Genomic DNA, 21,099 nt, shown 5'->3' with positions numbered 1-21,099 from the left:
TGCTCAAGCTGTTTTTGACAGTAACCACAGGCTACTCGCCGCAGCCTCGAAATCTGAAACTGCTAAGCTCATAGTTAGCTTAGCTATTCTCACTCAGCAAACACCTTGTTCCTTATGATTTATCTATCCCTTTATTCTGCAGACTATCCAGGAATGAGATCGGGAGGGTTTTTTTACACATTAATTATTCATAATGATTCAAGGAGTTTGTTCATGCAAAAGCATTTCAGGCCACAGGCTCTCTATGAACTCTTTGCTTTCCTAATTGCTTTGCGTATTTGCTGTTCATCATGTGCTGTCTACAGAACTCATATACAAACCACATCGTGTGGCATCGCTTTTGTTCTCTGACTGATGAGTCTCAAACCCAGGAACCGCATTTCTGGAACGCACAGGAGGCATCTTGCATTAGGGCATCTTGCTGTTTCCCAGGTCGCTGCAGCTCTCATTCAACTCTTTCTGGAATCACAGATTCACTCTTAAGTATTTTTGGAGACTTGGGTTGAGCATCTGGTGTGGCTCTTAACTTTTTACTTCAGTTGCCACTAGTACTACAGTGGAGTTCGGTGGTTTGAGTGAGGTAGGAGAATGACTGAATCTAGGACGCGGTAACACAGGTGTCCTCCTCCAGACCTGAACCAGGCGAGTTAGGTCAAAGTTAGGAGGAAAATGAAAGGGACAGACAGGTTAAATGACTTTCCCAGTGGCACCCAGAAGGACTGTTGCAAGGCCAGACTGCGACTCACCGCTTCAGCGTCTCCACCGATGTTTGGTCTGTGGGATTGCTGCCTACTGATTCCACCGAACTGGTCTTTTTCTCTTTATACCCGTTTCCTTCTCTTATTACTCTTGGCACCAGTTACCGTACCATGAAAAGACATTCCTGTGTGAGTAGGACTAAGGAGGTAGGGCCCTTGTTTGTCTCAGTGAAAAGGTCTGATAATCCTGACATGCTGTAAGGTCTCTGGGGAGTGGTGACCACTATTACACAAGCATCACAAGCAGGAGTTACATGCAAGACACAAAATAATCCCTCCACTCTATTGAAAATAAAGTAGCAAATCAATGCCTGGCATTAGTCTACTGGCAATGCCTGTGTCCGGATCTGGGTGCCAGCTTTTAGAAGTATGTAAGCCCTAGTGGCATGATCCCAAAAGCAAGCAGTGAGAACAACTGGAGGCCTTGACACTGTGGCTGGAGTGGAAAGACTGAAAGAACTGGGTTTGTTTACTCCGGAGACATCACTAAGGGGACACAATGACAGTGTAAAATGTTCCTGCAAAGAGGAGAGGAATAAACTGTTCTCTACTGGATACAGGACAAGAAGGAATGAACATACATTGCAGCAAGAGACATTTAAGCTGCACTGGAGACAGCTGGACTCCAGTTTGGGCTGCCTGGGAAGGGAGTAACTTTGTGCACTTAAGTGAGGACTCGAGGCTAGGACCACCACTGAACTTTAGAGTTGAGACTTCTATATGTAATAAAGAGAGATGTTAATTCTGGCTGTGCTTCAACTTTCTTTGAAGAAGCTTTTATCTCTACATTGACTAGTGAGGGAGCCCATCTTCCTACATTAGCCAATTCTTTTAAGCACCTAAAGTTAAATGGGATGGATCTGGACCTCAGTGACTTGCCTTCACCCTGTGGTTCATCATCGGACCCTGGGGGTCCTACATCTTGGTCTCCAGTTTCTGCTTTCATCATTGCTGTTCAGTTTCCTTGCTGTGTTCAGCAGCGAATCTTTGCTTGACAGGAGTTTGAACAACCTTAGCGTAAGGCAGATTTCCTGTTCTTCAGGAAGGTTAAAGATTTGTTTACTGCACCAAACTGTTTAACAAATTGCCTTTGAATATATAGACATGATTCTGAAGGCTCTATCAGCTAAACCATTTCTCTTCTAAAATAATTGGTAATGAATAACTTTTTACCTAGTGTGTTGTATTCCAGCGTAAGTGCTAAAAAAACAGATAAGTGCAAAATTGATTTTAGTCTCAGTTTTCAAAATTCTTTATAAATATGAGCAAATACAGAAAAAAAAAAAAAAGATACCATGGCAACATCCTAGTAATCTGACTGTCCTATCCGGTCAGAAGAAGTAGCATTAAAAAAGTCTATCTATAAACACGTTACTATGGACTAAGGCAATACTGGGGAATTGTCTTAGGTTAATTAACACCAAACACTGTTTTGTAGCAGAGCAAAGATCCCGTCCCCAGAAGAATCATAGTGGCCTAAAACTCTTGAGGCTGTACTTTTAGAAAGACCGAGTTTTGTCTTAAATGCTCCCTGGTTTTGTTTTGGTTTTGGTTTTTGTTTTTTTTTTTCTGAATCTACGGGGTGTGCTTCCTTTGTTTTTCACATTGTATGCCTATAAGGAAGTAAAAGATGAGGGTCTCCAATGAACTCTCTGAAGCTGAAACTGGGAAAAGCATGGACGTGAGATTTAAAACTGGAATCAAAACACTTGCACTGGAAAAGCTGCTGCAGCATGACAGGAGGTCCGTACCATGGCGTGTCCTATATCCATGCTTCCACGGTCCCTGCTAGCAGTGGGAATCAACGCTGAGGAGGTGACTGCAAAGCACGGTGATGATTCTAGCCTGTCTTCTCAAGGAAACAAACCTTATAAACTCACACACCCAGTGCTGTGTGCACATACGATTCTTTCCTCCTGCTGGCTAATTTCAACGAAGGTTGACAGAGGACAAAAGATCTCCGGTAGAATACGTTCCTAGAAGTATTAATGGAAACAGGAGTTGCATAGAGTGAAGAGAGCCTACTAGTGCCTCACTTAGAGAAAAGCAGCTGCAGAGCTCCTTTCACAGCAGATATGAAAGAACCCTCATAGCAGAGACCTATTTGAAATGAAGCTTCCCGCAGTTTTAATTCTCACAGGAGTAATTGCTTAAAAGATATTTGGTTGGAGTTATGGCACGTAGAGGCTCTGCTGTTACCTGCTCCTAGTCTCCCCAGCCCCAAGTCCTTTGAACCCTTTTGCTTCCTACCAACAAATTAAAAAAATGGCAAGTTAAAACTTCTCCTAGGAATTACATTTCTCTGTCCTGTATTTGTTCCCTAGAGCTAATCTTTATTTCATACTCACTGCGGTTATTGTTACAAGTCAGGATTGACTTTTTTTTTTTTTGATTGCCAGCTCAACCAGGTCTACTTGATACCTTATAATTGAGCTGTATTTTTCTTCCAGCTCTATAAAGAGCGTAGCTCCTGGACTCAGCTAGACCATAGCTACTGCTCTTACACTGCTGTAAAGGCATGAACTGTATCAGAGCACAGCTCGCTTCTGCAGCTGCTTTGGCTCCAGAGGGGTGTTTGTGTCAGTAAACTAATCACACATGACTTGGACAAGAGGCAGGCAGGAGCAGATAAGGGGCTGTTTTTGCAGAGTCCGTTCTTTGTCCATGACCATGTTTTGGTGAATGAAATCATCGCAGAGCAGACAGCAGTGTGACTGAACAGGAAAGGAGCCTGGTTGCCCCTTAGTTACAATCCCCACTTGGTTCTGTGCTCCCAGCCTTGGACAAGTCAGTTAACCCTTGTGTGACTTCTTCTCGGAGCAGTAAAATTTTGTGTAAGAACAGTAGCCTGTTGTCTGGAGGTGGTGAACTTCAATACCTTTAAAAATAACAGATACACTAAACAGCCAGACAAATAAATGGGAAACATGCTTTAGTTTCCACTTAGTAAAGAGAAGTAAAAACCTTCCCAGTGATTTTCTTATATGTGTGACAGAATAGGGAGAAATAGCATTTTTGTAGTGTCAGATTTGTCCCTCCAATATGAGTGGTAAGGTAATAACGGGGAAGTTGTTAGTCCTAGTGCCATAAGCTACTTATGCACAGTGTAGTTCCATTGCAAAAAATGCCCGCTGTCTCTCTTCCCTAGATGCAATATGAATCAATCACTAGTTTCCTAGCTGAGAGGTTCCCACATTTGTCATTCTGGTGAGTGAAACAGAGACGGTCTGTATGTGGGTGCTGCCCACAACATATCAGCCTGGCTTTCTCCCTTCACAACACAGCCCAGACCCTGCTTTGAAACAAGGGAGTCCCCTCTTTCCCATGGTAAACACCATGACCATTGGTAGCTTGATGTGCCAGGTAAGTAACGATCATTTATTCTTGCTGGGTTGATGGGGTGCACACAGTGGCCACCTGTCTGGCATGTGACTGATTTCAAGCCACTGAGAAAAGAAAGGTGGCCAGGGAGGAAAATTCTTCCAGCCAAGTTGGACCTCCAAGTCCTTGAGATCCTGCACAATCGGCAGGATGGCACATTTCTTAATGGCAGCTGGGAAACAAAAGGGAATTTCAAAGAGAGGAGTCAAAATACCTGAAGGGGTTTTGTGGCCAACTTGAGAGGTAAGACCCCAGTGTTCACTTGCATTGTCCAAGCAGCAGAGAGACACATTCTCAGTGTGGAAATTCTGGTTTCATCAGAGATGAAAGCTTACCCCCCAGTTGAGATCAGAAAAGTTAGGACTCCCTCTCCGGTTCCTGGATGCCCAGCAGGAGCCATTCTCACAGGCACAGCAAGTGACCTACAGTGTGCCCTAAGGGGCTTGAAAGCAGGTGTGCCTTCAAAGCAGGACCTAATTTTGAAAATGTGATTGGCTGCATGTGTTCTTAATTTCACAGGAAGATGATTGCAGGAAGGAAAGAGCCTCAGGTGAGCTGTGAAAGGAAAGAAAATAAACACGATGTGGCAGGTATTAGCCCTGTTGTGCTGCTGAAGAGGACTGCTGTGAACGCGGATGGAGAAGATGGGGGTGGGATTAGCAACGTAATGAGAGATGTCCTGAAGAAAGGCTTTGAACAAGACACTTGAACCTATCTAGGCCAGCTGAAGAAGAAGAAGCAGCGGGAATATCAAGCAAAACTTCCTGCTAGTGTTATCTGGTAGGCTATGGAGCAGTCCTAGAGAAGCAGCAGAGATCTCCAGCGTTGTGAAACAGAACACAAATGTGATCAGACATGCTCAAGCAGAAAGGTATGGACTATTCCTGCTTTTGGAATTCAACATAGCAAGGGCTGTCTGCTTTGAGAGAGGGAGACATCAGTGAGACTAGAGGAGACTAGCTAGAGATTTATTTTTGCAAGAACAGAAGACCCATGGAGAGGATGACCCACAGAGTTTATTAAATATGGCAGGCTGGCCTCTACCATTCCTTATTGTTTGACATGTCGTCCCTGTAAAGCTTGAAAATATGAGTCTTCATCAATTAAATAATGCTGGATTTAGTTTTAAAACCTTGCTCAAGAGCCACATCCAGAAACTCAGGACAGCTGGCTGGATCTGAGCCAGCGTGTTTTGACATGAAAACAAAGAAAACCCTCCTATGAACTGAGAGGTCTATTACTATCAGTTTGTCTTTGTTCAAAAAAGAACCATTATCTGCGTCCTTAGGCTCAAAGGTAAATAGTTCATGAACACAAGAGAAAACGAAAAAGGAATCCTCTATCCAGAGAACTGTACGTTTTGAGGTAGACTGTTGTCGGGTCGTGGCATGGTGTTCCCATTGTTGCTGCCCTGATTAAACAGGGAAATAGTTTTTTTTAAAAAAAAAAAAAAAAATAGGCTCAGAATTTTTCACAGGCACTGGCTTCTTGCAGTGATCAGCATCCAGGGTCTTTGGGTTGTGGCTGTCGGACTTGTACACTGTCCCTTCAACCTCAACTCACCCAGCCTGAGTGGGTGGATAGTACTGTGCCGTGACTCACACTTAACCTGTGTGTTTAGTAGCACTTTTGTTGAGTTCTTTTCTACTTCTCTCCATTTGTCACCTCTTTTACAGTGTCAAGGCATCAGACTGTACCATATGTTTTTCTTGCACCTTTCCTGGTTGGATGGGTTGAATGTGGCGTTGCAACCATGCAGAAAAGTTGGCTGGCCAGTGTTAGGTCAGGCAGGAATGGCTTCCCCTGTACAGGGTGGGTGCATGAAGAGAGAGGGCAGGATGTGTCTGTAGGTCCTCGTCTTCTATGCCTGCCCTTTCTAATTCATCTCTGTTTACCCAAAGCCTGCTGAGGTAGGGCAGAGTGTTAGGATCCTGACCTGGCAGACGTTGGTGACTCACTGAATGGTTGACCATCCCTTCTGCTGATGAGCACGAGTTCTGGAGACTCTTGTATGTCAGGGAGTCTGCTGTCGTTGGGAGGAGGACACATAACTGCTTGATACTGAATAAGGTGCCTCTGACTGAAAGTGCTGTAGGGGGCATGAGGAGGTATTATGGAGTTTTCCATAGCTGATGGTGTTACAAAAACTGCAGAAGAGTAAACAGAAAGTCTAACTACTGTTACTATCACGATTCCCCTCTTAAAATCATTTGTAACCGGCCAGCCTGAGGCTTGCCACCTGATGCTTTTCCCCCAAGTAATAATTTTCATCAAGGAACCTGTCCTGATGCTTTTTCCCTACAAGCTAAATAATCTAGTCCACATTCTGGGTGGAGATCTGCATGGTGACACTGTAACCCTCATATTTCATTCTACAGACTGGCATTTAGCCTGTAGAATAGATTTTGATTTTCTGGAGAAACTCTTGCTAATTTAGGAGGACGTTGGACTAGTCCATGAGACCCAGGCCTACACAGACCCTTTTCTGTGCCTCATGGCACTAGAGCGCTAGTGTCCATCAATACAGATAGGAAAGTTTGGGTCATTTCATCAATAACAGATAATTTGTCTCTGCTGTAATTATGTTTCAGGCTCTCCACTGCTTTGGTCCTCAACACAGTGAAATCTATCAAGTGTTTATTGCTGTCCTGGTTACCTTTCTCTCAGCGCTTTAACCATGGAGAGAACCCCCCATTTTTTTATCATACTCATTGTCATGACAACATCCTTGTGTTCTGCTGCTTGCTGTTTTATAGCCTCTAAAGCTGAGGAAACAACACTGCTGTACTTCGACTCTATGAGCCACAGTACTTTACGCTCCTGTTCTGCCCTGAGCTCCTTCCTGAGCTTATGTCAACTTCTGTTTACTTCCCCTTCCCTGGGGAAAACAGGAGGAAGGGGCCAAATAGTTAAAGTGTGGGGTGATGTCAGGATGGGCCAAAGGGGGAATGAAGGGAAAACAAGAAACGGCATTAAAATGATTGAGACAAACCTCCGCTGTTGTAGCATGGGTACATGGGACGAATCCACCCATCCTCTTCTCACTTTGGATGCATAAGCACAACAATATATTTAGGTAATCCATTGTCTCTCAGCCTTCTCTTTCCTGCAAGATGTTACAGCTTCATGGAAGAAGGGAATCCTACTTTCTGAGTCACTTTTTTCCTTCTTATCCTCAGTTACCCCATCTGTAACTGAGTAATCAATTTTAGCCTACTTTAATATGTTATATGAGCCAGGGATTATGTTCCTATGGATGGGGGTTGTCTTCTGATAATAGGATAGTGGCTAGCACTATATTCCAGCTGGTCTTCTTCTAAGCCCTAAAGGCCTCATCTAAATTGTAGAAAAATGCCAGTGATTATGTTGATAAATATGACAATCCCAATGGGTTTTAAATAGTAATTTATGGATTCAACAAGCCTGCCTCAAAATTTCCCTGCAAATGAGAAAGTTAACACCTGGCTGGGAAATTTATTAAAATTGCAAATGTTAATTTGCTTCTAGCTTGACTTGGGTCACTCATCTTCTGCAAGAAAATTGCACAGAGAGATTTGACCGAAAACACTAAATTATTTGAAGAATGCTTCAATTTCAAGAATATCTGAATTGGTGAAAATTTTAATGGAAATCAGAGCCTACCTTGAAGCTACAGAATTTTCCAAAGTGGCCTGATGGATGCCTCCAGGGGCTTTACGTATGCTCACTGCATGGAAAGTTCCCGTTACGCAGGGTTTGTTTTTTTTCCCCTAAGAGAACTAGTGCCTCTCCTGGCATTTGCCCCTCACTACAGGAAACACATTGAAGTCCTGGAGTGTGTCCAGAGGAGAGCCACCAAGCTGGTGAGGGGTCTGGAGAACAAGTCCTATGAGGAGAGGCTGAGGGAGCTGGGCATGTTTAGCTTGGAGAAGAGGAGGCTGAGGGGAGACCTCACTGCCCTCTACAACTACCTGAAAGGAAACTGTAGAGAGGCAGGGGTTGGCCTCTTCTCCCAAGGGAATAACGACAGGACCAGAGGAAATGGTATGAAGCTGCAGCAAGGGAGATTTAGATTAGATATTAGGAAGAATTACTTTACTGAAAGAGTGGTCAGGCACTGGAACGGCCTGCCCAGGGAGGTGGTGGAGTCACCATCCCTGGAGGTATTCAAGAAACGTGTAGACGTGGCTCTTCAGGGCATGCTCTAGTGCCCAAGATTATTGGTTTGTGGTGGGGTGTTTTGTGTGGGGTTGTGGGTGTGGAGTTTAGTAAGTGGGTGCTTTTTTTTTGTTTGTTTTTTTTGTGTGTGTTTTTTTGTTCGTTTTTGTTTTTTTTTTTTTTATGTGGTTGGACTCGATGATCTCAGAGGTCCCTTCCAACCACTAAGATTCTGTGATTCTGTGATTCTGTAACAAAAAGCACTTGAGAATACCACCCTTGGGGTCGCAAAGTTGTGTTCGACACATAATGATATGTAATTGGAAGTGGAGTTGTCTCTGGGAAAAGAATCTGCAGCCTTAAACTTCCTCCCAAACCGCTCATGACTGTGGGACTGTTTTCTGCATTGCTAACACATAACACGGATTTGTGTTGCCATAGGGCCAGTGAAAGGGGACTGAAAAGCCTTTCGGCCTTTGGAAAATGAAAGGCACCACATCGTAAGATCTGGATATTAAGTTGGATGGTGCGTCCTTACTTTGGCCTGATCCAGTGAGGATATAAATCAGTCACAACTCTGAGTTTCTTAATCTAATTTGGTACCTGAAGCCGTGGCTGTTGGGTTTGGGGAGGATCCTGGAGTACAATATCTGCAGCTGCCTTCACTGCGGCTCCCTAACCCCAAGTGGCTGTGGCTCACCAGGGTGACAGACCGGAGTAAGACAGGTGGACCCCACCTCCTGGTGAGGTTCTTGCCATCCCTATTTTCTGTCATTCTGTGTAAATGACAGCAGGGTTTGGCCCGGTACAGCTAGCTGTGTTGAATTTCCCCAGCACACAGCAAGTTCTGCTCTTCCTGGTACACGACCTAATTTGTTGCCATGCCCCAGGGACACAGATATCATCCCAGTGGATCTCTCCGGATCTCTCCGGCTCTGTCCCTCCGCTGGGCGAGGCCATTTGGGTGCCAAGACTTGCAGATCCTCCCTCTCAGCGGCTGATGTTACTTTGGCATGAAGAGAAAACAAAGTAGGTTAAGCTTGATTTTAATTAAACGTTTCCTGCTTTCACAATGAAAGTGGAAAACACATGTGGGTGTCTCCTCACTAAGTATGAAGGACAAAACAATGCTTTATAGAAATGGCGCAGATGTTAAACCCTTTGGCACATCTTGTCCAGCTCACTTTCCTTTGAAGTCAGGCTGGGGTGATTTACTTAAAATGCTTCCCTCCTGTGTGTGCCGTAGAGCCCTGTAGATGCCGAGGAGAAACTAAGATATCCTTAGAAAGCATGTAAGAGCATGCTCTTTCAAACAGAAAGGATTCTTCAGAGTAATAGCCTGTTTTCCCCAATTCCTAGCTCTGTAAGGAATGCTAGGATGGGAAATATCATTTAGATCCAGTCTCAGAAAGGAGTATGATATTTTGATTTCAGTATGGCTGGAGGGAATTGACTCTTTCCTGTAACTCTGTGTGTGCAAGTTATAATGCTTCTACCTGGGCAAAACTATTCATGCCTGCAAGAGGCCACTATTGCTCTGCTGCCTTCCTGCCAGTTGCCAATACGCAGAACTGCCTCCAAAGGTGCCTTTCTGGAGAAAGGAGCTGATTTACAGGGAAATACACAGGGCAGTCAAACAGCAGTCACGGCCTGATTAACTAGGTGGGCTACTGATCTGGCGCAACGTGACGCTTTCTAGGCTTGCATATCTCATGGGTGGGATAAGGGACACTTATATGTAAGTGATGTCTAGAAGACATGGAGTTAGTAGTTGCATCTGTTGTTGTTTTGGCTTAAGTCCTGTAACTGAGCCCGGACGCCCTGGTCACGTGAAGTGATCAATGCTCTGGCACTGGGTTGGAGTGAGTTGGCCACTTGAGCAGAGGAATTAACTGGGGGCAATGAAGGTCAGTCAGGGATGTTTTCCTTGGAGTGCTGCCTCTTTCTGTTGTGCAGTCCTGTGGGAAATGAAATAAAATGAAGAAACCCTGAGGCAGTACATGGACAACACACTGTTCTCCTGCACAGCCCGTGATTCTGCACAAGTTGTGTGTACACAACTGGCTCTAACCCCAATTGGCTCCGAGAACTGAAGCCCAAACTCCAGCACAGCAACCAAAGACACGACCGTGGAAAGCAGAAGAGGGCTCCCCTGCCCCTCCTTCAGGACAGAACCAGCTTTGCCTTTGTCGTTCTCACCCATTCCCCACTTATTTTTCAAAATCTCTTGGGATGCAGATTCTGTGTCATCCTCAAGCCATCTGCTGCGCTCCTTCCCTACACTTTCAGTTAAAAGATTTTTCCTACCATCTAAATCTGCCGTGTTGCAACTGGTGCTTCAGCTCGGACGTTCCCAGCCCCGCGTACAGCAGGGTTTCTCCACCCGCCTTTGCAGAGTAGGCTCCCAGCCTGGCCAGCCCATTGTGCAGCTCACCTCTTTTGCAAAGGGACAGCATCAAGCTCAGCTTGCAATTCAGTTTGCCCCCTTTTCTGCAGTGATGTATGATCATTTCTGCCCTGGTCTAGTCCCTATAGAATAATTTTTTTTCCAGACTTTTTTTTTTTTTCCTATTTGCCAAGATACGTTGGTATTCTAACTGCGACTGATTTGCAGCCCCTCTCAGTTTAGTGGCCTCCGCAAATTTAGCGGGTATAGTCTCTCTTGTTGTAATCGTGAGGTTTGAAACCCTCTATAGAGCAAAGCTTTGGAACTGGAAGTGAAGCTGACATCCAAATTGTCCAGCTCCCCCAGAACCGAAGGGGCACTGGCTGAACTTTATTTTTTAATAGCCTGCATTAGCATCAAGGAATACAATTGTGGCCTGACACAAAGCTATTGTTGGAGATGTTTGCAGTTTCCTAATAGAATATAAATGTCCTCAGAAAACAAAGCTTTAGGGAAGCTTTATTAGAGCAGGCTAGTGAAGCTCAGGGGATGGAAAGGCGAGATAAAGGCTTTCAGGTGTGTGCCCTTTTTCTTGTCTGTTTGCAATTTTATTCCACTGTTCGTATTATGATCTTGGCACAGATAAAAACCCCATTTGTGTGTGATCAGGAAGCAATACTTACTACCTCATTTTTGGACACAGCTGCAGGGGACGAAAGTGTATTTCTTTCTTGTGCACACAGACAGATGTTTTGGATAAGGTAGATTATATCCAAATATTAAGAAAATAACTTCCAAGAAGAATTTCTGTCCTTCCTGGTACTAATCTTGATTTTACTCTTTTTTTAGTTCAAAAAGGCTATTTACTATTACTTTGACAAGGTTTTGTGAGATGTGCAGCCCTGCACTATCAGGCATGAAGAGTTATTGTGACAGCACAAACCATAACGCTATCCATCTAGCCCATCAATCACACTTCCCAAAACACCCAATGAAAGAAAGCAGCACTCTGTCCACTTCCTGACCGTTTTCACTCAAAATAAGCAGAAACTAGATGAGAATTTCTTGAGGTCGTGCAAACTGAGTCAATGCAATCCTGACTCCAAACTCGTTGCCGTTAAGATAGATCTATTGCAATTGCAGATGATGATGGCATTATGATGGCATTCATTTCTGTTAAACATCGTGCTGCCCTTTCACTCTCGTTCCCTGGACTCTACTTTCCCTCTTAGTAAGGCAGGTCCAAGGGCAGGGACAAAGACCTGAATTCTCCTATCAGGTTACCTTAATGCCCTGTGGGTCTCCTTGCCAAGTGGCAGAAGAACCTGACTTGGAAGAAAAATTGTCAGAGCTCTGTTGATTTCTGTAGAGTCAGGATAATTTGTGCCAGCAGAAGTTTTCTCAGGACTCTAAAGGGGAAAGAAAGTAGAGGATTACAGGGAAAACTGTACTGGTATTCATGGAAAAGGCTAATCTTCTGTGTGAATATGGTCATGCTCTGGCTAAAGTAATTGCTGGCACTAGAGAGTAGCAGAAGTTAGAGTCTGTCATTGAGAACAATCTGTCCTGGCTCATCTTGTGCTGGTTATCATGAGAGTTGTGGATGGGAGCAGATTATGCTGACCCACTCGCATCTGGCAGGGCTGGCTTGTCCGTGATTGTGGTGCTCTGGGACAGCACTGGAGGGATCAGCATGGGAAGCCCATTTGCCCTTTTAGAGCAACTTATCTGCGCTCTCTTGTGCAGTCTCCTGCAGAAGGCAGCGGCAAGCAGAACAAGGGCGAAGGCAGAAGATGCATGGCGTCGGAAGACAGATGGGCTCTTATCCACGGTTCATCAACAGTTTAAGTGAGGCCATGCTGCTGAGAGTGTTAGGAGGTCTTGGGAGGACAAGAGGAGAGAAGGGGAAGTGTTGCAGGATTCATGAAAGCAGAGCCCATCCGAGGTCAGAAACCCACTGGTGTAACGCAAACACGGGCAGGGATAGCTGTAGCTCCACATTAAGCTGGCAAAACAAAGGGTTAGTAAATGTCCTGAGATACCCCAAATCCCATCAGAAGGCAGAAGCAGAGCCAGGAAGAGAACTTTTCCAATGATTGATGGGTTTGTTTATTTTTAAAAATTACTAAAATCCCTCCAACTCCCCGTCCCACCAGTTTCTGGAATCTGATGTAAAGAAAACATTTTATTACAGATTCAAGCATTGTAGGATGTTCTAACATCTATTTTCTTGAATAAAGGGGAATGAAATTTCTACATGAAGAGACATTTCCAACTGGAAACCAAATGTCCTGGCTGGAGTTGCCAGCATGAAAAATTTCAGCTTCCACCGTTTATTGTGGTTTGTTATTCATGGACAGTTGAGCACAACTGAGACAAATTCATGAAACGTTTACGTTGCTGGCAGGTCTCCTGATGCTCTGCTGAGTCCCATCACGAGGAGCTCCTCCTCCATGTGGCCTGCCAGGACAATTTGCTTAATCTACCATTTTCCAATTGTCACTTGCTAATTTTATTACCTATATCACTTGACACAGTAGCAGCAGAAGACAGGGCCCCTGTAGCAACTTTCTAGACCTGGGGGCTCTAGAAACCCAATGAGGTGTCAGTTCTCTGTGTGTATTCAGTAGGTATGGTCACAGTGTGGGCTTGGGCTATGGTGGATAGCCCATGGCAGCCACCTCCCCTGGCTGTACTGCAAATGCTGGGTGCTACCGCATAAAAACATGCACCACTAGGGCGTCTCAGTCAGAGGTTGCTGTTCTACTTTCCAGCTGCAACCTTCAACTCAAGAAAGTCCCCAGTTTGCCTGACTGAATCATTCCAGGGATGCTGGACTAGCCGCAGGATGGTTTAGCTATGCCAGTAATTATTCAGTAGCCAGTCAATCTCTCCTAGGCATTCAAAAACCCTTCAGCTTCCCGATCGTGGGAAAGGAGAGATTAAACTCTCAGTAGCCTGTATCTTTATTAGCAAGTTCATACTCACCTGATTTTTAAAACCATTTTCATAGATTTGTTAGTTTAAGAGAACCCAATTCTTTTTGTCGCAGAAATATCCCCACAATGCTAACAGAAGCTTATTAAACTGGATATTTGAGTGGAAAAAAATGTTTAGCAGCTGTTTGCAGAGGCATGTGGCTTGACAGATATTAAAAAGACATAAAACTGTCTCCTCCTTCAGACAAATCTTAAAGCTATTTATAGCTATTAGCCATTTATCTATTATGAGTTAGCTCCCCGTAGCTGTTTATAGCATCATGTGGTGCACTACGGGGACACAGGACTTCAGCAGCTCTGGGAGTTACCATGGTGTTTGCAGGGAACAGAACACGAGGACCTGAATTTTGGTACTGTTTTCATTTTGCAACACGCACACGCACGCTTCTGGTGCCAGTTACTCGCCAGTACAAAAGAATGAGGCTCCCTGGGGTGCCTACAACAGCACCGATACACAGTGGCAGGGAATTTGGCCCGTACGATTTAGACCATGCTGCCACAGTCAAGTACTAGTAAGATATCTGCTGAAGATGGGAACGAAAAAAACTTACATGATTTGCAGCAGCTGCAAGAATCTAAAACTGGAGTGCGTTGAAGTTTGCATGAAGGTTTCAACAGCTTTGCTGTTGAAGGGTGTTCTGTACGTGCTTCTGGGCTTCTGGGATTGGTGTCATAAAGAATATCAGAAAACTGTGAAACAGAAACCTCCATCTCTGCATAAAGAGCACAAAATCTTGGAAAGAGGGAAAATGAGTTAACTTGTATATCCAGAGTTCAAGCTGCTCTCTGTTCAAGAAGAGGAGAAACACAGACTTATGATTTTAAACATGGACATGGACTTAGTATTTTTATATTTTTTTTATATATATATATATTTTATTTTTTTTTAATGCAGGAGGAACTCAAAACGGAGAGATTTAACCGGCAATGGTGTCCACTGTTGTTTTCCATCTCTGACCATTTTGGGTAATGACCCAGATGAACAGAATTCACTGGAAGCTCCTGGCTTGTGATCCCAGGACTGTTGCCAGCTTAATGAACTTTGCCCCAAGTTCTGTTTGGAGTTTTCACCCATCGTTTGACAAAAAGTGAAAGGCATTAATGATCTGATGATTTCACCCTTTTCATCTAAGATGCCAATCATCAAGCTTCATAAACAAAGGGCCAGATTCTTATTTATAGTCGAGATGCTTTGTGCACAAGTCAGCACGTCATGCACGGAAACGGCATGAAGATTGCTGCTGTATTCCTCTCATTTTGGTCCTGCTTCACACAGGCTGGTTCACCTGCTCTGCCTTCGAACGGTCAGAGCTGCTCCGTTTTACATTACCCTTCAATGGCAATAAAAGGCCAGAAACAATTCAGTCGATGAGCGAGCAGAGGAATACCGGCCATACAGTTCCCGCAGCCTCCCATAGAATAGAAACTCTTGGTACAGGACTGAAAGGTCACCCTGAAGTGACCTACACCAGGCTGGAGTGTTATTGCAGAGTGCCTAGCAGTGACAAACCATGGCTTTGCACAAGGAAAATCTAATCCTTGTTCACTGGGCTAATTTAAAAAATATATTGATATTTCTAATTAAAACTCAGAGGGTTTGGTTAAGAAATTAGGCTCATTATTTCTCAGCTTTAGGGAAAAGATTGTAGGATTGGTTAACTCAAGGAGTAAGCAATCTTGAGTTTTATCTCTCCGCTGGAATGTGCCATATGTGAGCACTCTCAGAGACTTGTTTTCATGGGGAATACTGTGGTCATTTGCCACCTGCTAGAATTAATTCTCAAAGCAGGACACTCTGTTAACATATCACCGAGAGGGCAAAATCCAGATTTGTTTCTCTTACAAGCAGCACAGTCACGTTAACTTGTTTTCATTGCTCGGTCAGGTATGGTTTTCTTCTGAACACTGGTCAGAGCTACTTGGAAACTGTTTTTATTCCCAGACACACTCTTTGGATAATATTGCTATAATTCTTAATAATGAAATGCTTTCAAAACTTCTCCCGAGACATGTGTAACACAATCCTGCTGTGTGCAACTGTAGATAAAGCTAGGACACGGGGAGGTAAAGCCTCCTAAATATCTGGAAATTACCAGCATAAAACCTTGTCCTACCTTTTGAGTCCAAGGAAATAGAACCAGTAATGGTCAGCACTCTACTCGGGCCATTCAAATCAAAGAGCCTTGCAGGAATGGCACTGCTTTTTCTAGGCAGCCGTGGAATTGCAATGACCCAGGCATTTATTTTTTTCCTTTCCTTTAGGGTAAAGATGATTCAAAGGTATCGTGGTGTGTGAGACATAGCTGAGAGAATTAATGGGCCTCCTGTGACATATCGGGAGGGGATGCGAGGAAGTTGAAATATCTAAAATTGGCAAAAGTTGGTGTGACACGAAGCCCGTGCTCCCAGCAAATCTTCCAGTGGCGGTGGGGAGCTGTGGGATGGCGACGTCTCCGCAGAGCCCATGGGGACCGGTGCTGTCTGCTGCTGCGGGACACGGCTAGAAAGGGAACTGCTGGGAGCCCTTGGTGACAGATCATTGATTTCCTGTTTTTTTCCCCGGCTTATCTGAACCTCTGGACTCGCTTGTGAGGAGAAGAAGGGGAAAAAAATAGAGCTGGCACCTTCTATTGTGTTTTCCCAGCTTTCTTTTTTTCAACTGACCTGTGATTAAAAAAAAAATCAATTTCAGCTTGGAGTAGCAGAAACGGTATCAGAGAGTTTACAGACAAAAGGAATTATCTGCTTTAGGCGCCATTATATTCAAAGGGATTGTTTTCCTTAAATCAATTTGTCCTTTACGTTTCCTTCAAGCTGTCTCAGAGCAGTAAGTGGAGGTGTTTCCCTGGTGCAACACGTGGAGCAGAGGATGCTGAGCCTGCGTTAGCCCTAAGTGCTGTGTAGCAACCCATCCACCAGTGTGCCAGGTGCTTTTAGTGGGATGCAACTGGACTGTCTGTTTAGGAAAAGACCCGAACTAGCAAATATTTAGGAAGGTGAAAAGATAAGGCGTTAAATTGGGAGCTGGAACAGGACACAAACACTGACAGATATAAAGAGGTACAACAGAAGTTTTGGTGAGGACCTTGGCAGAAGGTCTCTCCTCAGTGTGAAATGGTGTTGTGGGACGGTGTATGGCAAGGTGGACTGCCTAGATGTGCCTGCCTTCTTACTACAGAAATGGTAAATCTCCATCTGTTTCACCTCCCACTTGTGGTCTTGGTAAGCACTTTGAGAATGGTTTGGAAGGTTCTTCTCATTACAAGTCTTCACAGAGCCCAGAAGAATAGGACCACAAGCCCCAGCTGGAGACCTTCCTGGCCAACATAACTCTTCCTCCAAATAGAGCCCAGGGTTTCAAGATTCTTTGTCAATGAGTTATCTCACCTCCACTCGCACTGTCTTTATTTATCCATCACTTTATGTAAGCAGAAAAGTGTGTGGTTTTATTAATGATTATGTGGGTAGTAAAATTTTCACTAGCACCAAACATCCAAGTCACAAATTCCTCTTTTACAGTTGGTTTCTACTGCTGGTATCTTAAAGTGGTGGGGGGTTTTTTTGGTGTGGGTTTTGGGTTTTTTTAGCATAACATTAAGCCTTTAATTTCTTTCAAGAACAAAAATTATCCACGTCCTTGTTTATGTAACATCAGCAATCATAGGTCTTAACAAAGGAGTTAAAGTTTAAAAAGCAGGATGCGGCAGAGAGATATGTCAGATAACCTCCAGGTCTACCTATATAGAGGTCCTGTGCTCATACATATGTGCTTATACATCTGTGTATTTTCCATTCATATGGCACTTCCCATCTAATGCTAAACTTTGCAAACTCCATTCTGTTAATGAAGAGTTAATTACTGGCATATATTTAGATTCATATAAGGGAGTTCAGAATAACAAATAACAGTCAGGCCTAGAGACATTAAGCAACATTAGCAAAGGAATAACACTTTGAGGTCTGTGTTTCTATGCAGAAAGAGTATAATCCCTGGCTCTTCTAATGTAACTCCAGATCCAACCACCTATAAAGTACTGTGGATATTTTTTTGATTGGGGTTTTCCATGGAAGGGAATCAGGTATCACACTTGGGGGCTAATGGCTGAGAATTAGCAGCCTTCGTCTGCATTTTTATTATTAACTGTGCAGTGGTGGCCATGTGAGATGCTTCTAGCGCACAAGAATTAAGAACAAAGTCTGACCCAAAGAATCTTCTGCCTTAAGTCAGCTTACAAACAAGAGGAGGAGAATGAATTGAATTTAGTTGTCACTCTGTCTGGTGCCTGAGATCTGGGAACCTTTGGGATCAAGGATCACAACAGTCATTAAAAAACAAGCAGTCAGTCCCCTTCCCCAAAAGATCATTTACCGAACTTTCGTGATTGCAGAGAAATTTGAAAACATAATCTATGAAGGCACCACATCCTCAAATATAGTTTTTAAAAATACTTTTTGTTTTTAAGTCAAATTTTTGACCTGGGGGAAGTATGAGGGGAAGTGCATCAGGTTTTGGCTGCATGACGCCCATGTACTTATTGTGAAATGAAATTAGGTTTCTTTGTGATGGGAGAATACAGAATCACAGAATCTTCAGAGTTGGAAGGGACCTCTAGAGATCATCTAGTCCAAGGGAGTTGGACTAGATGATCTCTAGAGGTCAAATACATTTTTGTGATTTCTGTTGATTTTTTTTTTTAGCAGGACTGCGAATTGCGCCATAAAAACTGAGTCCTGTCAACTGGTAGGATCTTTGAAAAGAAGCGAGTGTGTTTCTCCTATCCAGTTCTATTTATAAAAATACCCAGCAGCTGGCGAAAAATGAAGTCTGTGTATCTCACGCTGCCCCAGAAGTTGCGAACAGCAGCTAAATGCAATCCTGACAGGCCACGGAGATGCTGTGAGCCAGAAGCTGCATCTGTCCGGTCCCACCCTGGGAAATAGATGAGTACGAAGGCGGAGAGTGGGAAACCTCTTCTGTCCCTTTCTTTTCTGTTTGTTCCAAAGAAGTGACGGAGGAAAACAAATGTCCTAAAATTTAAGAGGAGAGTGGGAAGGTAGGAGGGTGTGACAGGACTGATTCCCTACCTTCTAGTTGAGGATTATGACTCTTTGCAACAGTGCTGCAGTTTGTCCATGAAGCTAAATTATTTCCACCCTTGCAACACTGGAACAAAATTAGAACATAATTCTGAAGCCTTAATTAGGGTGCCAGCTGGCTGTTGCCAGCACAGCTTCTTTGAATTGGCAAAATTCTTAGAACAGAAACAAAAAGCAACACAGGAAAGCCCGTGAGGTGTCAGGAAGACGCCTCTGGTCTTTGCCTCACTTCCTCCCACTGCAAAAAAAGAAAGTTAATTTGCAGTTTTACTTTTCATTAGCTAGTCATTATTTACTACACCTAGTCTGTAATTGATGGCATAGATTGTACATTCTGCAAAGTTAAAGTAACGCTCGTTTCCCTAATAACTGATTTTGTAAAGCTTTACAATGTCACCGCTTGTCATTTTAAATACATACAGGATTCCTGAATGCTCCTTCAAACAGAAATCAGAATGCCTGTGTAAAGTAATGTGCTATTACACCTACGTTGCACAATAATATTGCAATCATGATGTTTAAACTGCAAGTCACAAGCACTAAGTTAGAACCAAAACACGATGTCCTTCTCCAATTTTAAAAAGCGTTCACATAAGTATGTCAAATTCTCATGTGCCCAACTGAAGTACAGGGCAAAAATTATACCCTGCGGACAGAATATAACAGAGCTCAGAATATTGCAGGGGGCTATTTCCATCACATTGATTCCCTGGAAGTGTTCAAGGCCGGGCTGGACGGGGCTTTGAGCAGCCTGGTCTAGTGGGAGGTGTCCCTGCCCAGGGCAGGGGGGTGGAACTTGATGAGCTTTAAGGTCTCTTCCAACCCAAACTATTCTATGATTCTTCTTGCAACCTAGGACCCTTTCTGCTGACTTCTGCATTCAAAGAAAAGCTCTGGAGCTTGGCATACTGTCAGTCTGTTGCTTCTTGGGTCGTATCGCCCAGCCTACGAGCATGATGCCCACCGCGTAACTCAGCTCTTCTGCTGCAACAGAGCGAAGCTGAAGATCCGAGGGCTGAACTCAAACCGGTCCGAGAGGCAGAGTACCACCCAGGAGTCATAACTCTTCGTTTGTTCCAACATTGAATGTATCTCTTCATGCCGGGCTTTAGACAGTCTACAATGTGTTAGGAGGTCCAGTTAGAAGGCTAATTAAATACAAAAAAAATATCACAACTGACATCATGGCCCTGCCATATTCTGTGGTCTTTCTGCCAAATGCCTAGACCACTGTTTTCTTCTCGCCCGCTTACCACCACTGAGAGAAGCTTTTTGTTCACTCACCTCAGCTGTAGATCTCAGTCTGACAACCTCTGTGCCAGCTGCAAAGGTTACAAAAGCATTTTTAATATCTAGAACTGGCTAATGCGCACAGACCTTGCTGTGCAGCAGTAAAACATCGCAGGAGGGTGATGTGAAGCAACTTCATTCTCTTATGCCCATATCCCAATTAAAGATAAAAAAAAAAAGGGCTGTGAATGCATGATTAAATATATGTGGAAAATGTGTTTGTACTCATCCACTTAACGTCATGCGTGTTCAATAGAGAAACGTGCTCTCACCCCTGGTTACCTGACATCCAAAGTATTCATTTTCCATTCGCCATTCGCAACATGGAGACGCCCTGCTCTTTCCTTTACGGGGTGCTTTAATTGTAGGTGGCTTCACTTTATTTTTTAGTTACCGTTACTCACAAGTAAAACCGTGTGAAGGTACACAGCGCAATCCTTTCAGTCTACATAAGCTTTTGACAGCTTGTCCCCCAAAAAGCGTTTGTTACTGTCCGAGTCCTGCTGTCAAAAGGCACAGACCTGAAGCAACTTCAACATAGATTTTCACACGCATTTCTGACACATTTAATAGGTGAGAAGTCATCGCCACAAGCTGTAATTTCGGCCAAAGGTGGGATACAAAGGCTGAGTGGGCCCGTGCACGGATACCCACCACCACCTGAGGCTATACCAACGCTGTACAGCCCCAAGAGGCCAGAGGAAACGTCATCTCTCCCGTTGAGGCAGTGTCACCTCAGACCCTGCCTCCCCCTGAGACCTGACCCGGGGGGCAGAAGAAACGTCCTCATAGCTTGTGTACTATCAAACGATTAGTACCAGGTCAGACTGGGAGGGTGTAAAGCTTTGCGATTTACGGCTCCAGCCTAAGAAACGACACAAATGCACTTGTATTGTTTTATGCACACAAATCCCTAGGAATGAAGAGCCAAACCCTCCTCTTCTCCAGTGTAAACCTTCCGCCATCCGAGGTGCCAGAAGGCCAGTTTCTCCGGATTTGTGCTAGACAAAGCAGGATTTACTGGGTGTTTTTTGCCTGAGATTTCTTTTTT

At 44.0% G+C, this 21,099-nt stretch overlaps 1 long non-coding RNA gene across 1 annotated transcript; it reads left to right on the top strand.

Annotated features, from left to right (window-relative positions):
- Positions 1–3,912: 3,912 nt before the first annotated feature.
- On the top strand, positions 3,913–20,160 carry LOC128911889 (uncharacterized). The gene is made up of 4 exons (XR_008467220.1): positions 3,913–4,121; positions 4,659–5,010; positions 18,360–18,715; positions 19,615–20,160. It is a non-coding gene; the product is annotated as an uncharacterized LOC128911889 (long non-coding RNA).
- The last annotated feature ends 939 nt before the right edge of the window (positions 20,161–21,099 follow it).

This window comes from Rissa tridactyla, chromosome 6, assembly GCF_028500815.1.
Source record: "Rissa tridactyla isolate bRisTri1 chromosome 6, bRisTri1.patW.cur.20221130, whole genome shotgun sequence".
Taxonomy (NCBI): domain Eukaryota; kingdom Metazoa; phylum Chordata; class Aves; order Charadriiformes; family Laridae; genus Rissa; species Rissa tridactyla.
Note: the sequence above shows the minus strand (reverse complement) of the source record. Positions and strands in the feature narration are given on the sequence as shown.